This window comes from Rousettus aegyptiacus, unplaced genomic scaffold (assembly GCF_014176215.1).
Source record: "Rousettus aegyptiacus isolate mRouAeg1 unplaced genomic scaffold, mRouAeg1.p scaffold_m13_p_8, whole genome shotgun sequence".
NCBI classification, from domain to species: Eukaryota; Metazoa; Chordata; class Mammalia; order Chiroptera; family Pteropodidae; genus Rousettus; species Rousettus aegyptiacus.
The window spans coordinates 51195965-51198554 of NW_023416311.1; positions in this window are offsets into that span (position 1 = coordinate 51195965).

Consider the following 2590-nt stretch of genomic DNA (forward strand, 5'->3'; position numbering starts at 1 on the left):
AAATAGGGGAAGGAAATTTTCACAGTGTTGTAGATTATGAAGAAAGTAAGAAAGCGAATTTCTGTGTAAATATCTTCTGGCTGCTGAATTGATCGTATTTCTTTGACTGTGAGACTGCTTTCTGACTAGCCAGCAAAGCCTCAGGGTTTAATTTGGGAGTTAAGTGCTTATATGTAAATCCACCAAATGTTTAGAGTACTTTTATAAAGTGTTAATTAGACTTTTAATTTCTTTTCTTACTGCTTTGGCTTAATAAATTTTCATGAAAAAAAGTATATTATTTTTAGGATGAGAAAATCGATAAGAGCTATTTTTGAAAGTCAGTCTTTAAATTGAAGCCCAGTATAGTGTAGAAAATTATAAAGCAATTAAAAAAGAGAGAGAGAGAAACATTCAAGTGGGAGTGGTCTGTCACCTTCTATTAGGCAAAAAAGTTCCTTTAAACCTTATTTTCCACATCAGGGTGGTGCTAGGGAGGTCATTAGGAAGATCCTCTATTATAGTATAGTAATATTTATTCTTAAAGACATATGATGGCTTGAGGATATGTTAAAAATATACATTTACATGGATCCTGACACATTTTAGCTATTTGACCTGAGAAAGACTCAACCTTTCTGAAAACTTACTATCCTTATTTGTAAATGCAGCTAATAATTTTAACTATCCCATAAGGTTGTTTGGAGATTACATGAATTCACATATGTAAAGCACTTAGAAAAGAGAACGATGCATAGTAGACATTCTATAATTTCTTGTCATTATAATGTTTTTATAGATAATGATCCTCTGTAAACTAACAGCCAACTGTGAGACTATCTCAACAGAAAAGAGAATTCGTTGTGGGATACAGTAATGAAAGGGATCTTCAAAAAACACAGAGCTGGTGTTCTAAACTGTGGCTAGAAATTAAATAGATGAAAAGAAAAGCTATAGCATTTTATGAAGTGATATGAACAAAAGTAACACTTTTCTACTCTCTTTCCTTTCTATATTCAATCATTTTACCTGGTACCAACACTTTCCCACATAATAACATTTGCTCTTTCTTGTTAGGACTTTAAAAAATATCACATTGAATTGAGTGTTTCATGTCTAATGGTTTGTGAATAAACTCTGCAAAAGAAAATAATGAGTTGGATATTTATTGCCTAGTCTTAAACTAATTCTAGGAAATACAAAGTGGACCCATAAAGACAATTGACTTTGTAAAATAGTGTCAAAAAAGTTGAGGAATTTAAGACAATATTTATGCACATAATTATACACTTTGCATATGTGTATGTGTATGTGTATATATATATATATATATATGAAATTTTTCTTATCTAAAGGATTCCCTCTCTCCAAAACTCTGGTAACATTTAATCTACTTTCTATTGTTATGAATTTGCCTGTTCTATATACATATTTTATATAAATGGATTATGCAATATTTGTTCTTTCATGTCTGAATTATTTCTCTTAATATAATGTTTTTAAGGATCATCTCTGCTATAGTATATATCAGAATTTTATTCATTTTATGACTAAATAATATCTTATTGTTAATCCATTTTGTTTTTCCATTCATCTATTGATGGACATTGGGTTGTCTCAAACTTTTGGCTATTGTTTATAATTCCACCATGAACATTGGCCTACAAGTATCCGTTTGAGTCCCTGTTTTCAGTTCTTTTGGTTATATACCTAGAAGTGGAATTGCTAGGTCATATGTTAATTATATGCTTAACTATTTGAGGAACCACTAAACTTTCTCTAGCTGCTGCTCTATTTTATATTTCTGCCACAATATGCAAGGGTTCTAATTTCATTACATGACTATCTACACTTGTTTTGTTTCCTTGTTCTTTTTGTTTGTTGACAATAGCCATTCTAATGAATATGAAGTGGTATCTTATTGTGGTTTTGATTTGCATTTTCTTCATGATAGCTAGTTGAGCATTCAGTGCTAACTGGCCACAAGTTTATCCGTAGAGAAATGTCTATTCGAGTTTTTGTCCATTTTTTAATTGGGTTGTTTGTCTTTTGTTGTTTAATTAACTATGTTCTGAATGTTTATGTCTCCCCCTAAAACCACATGTTGAAACCTAATTCCCAAAGTGATTTTTGAAATAGGATTGCTGGGAGATGATGAGGTCATGAGGGTAGGGCCCTCATAAATGGGATTACTGCCCTTATAAAAGATACCCTAGAGAGGTCCAACATCCTTTCCTCAATGTCAGGACATGACAAAAAGACTACTTCTATGAACCAGGAAGGAGGTTCTCACCGGAATCTGCCAGAGCCTTGACCTTGGACTTCTGAGTCTCCAGAACTGTGAGAAGTAAGTATTTGTTCTTTAAGCCACCCAGTCTATGGTGTTTTGCAGTAATCTTAATGGAGTAAGACAGAGTTATAGTTCTTTATATATCCTGAATATAAACCTTTCTCAGATATATGATTTGCAAATATTTTTATCCCATTCTGTACTTTGTCTTTACACTTTGTTGATAATGTCCTTTGGTGAATAAAAGTTTTTAATTTTGGTAAAGTTCAATTTACCTATTTTTTCCTTTGTTGCTTGGGCTTTTGGTATCATATCTAAGAA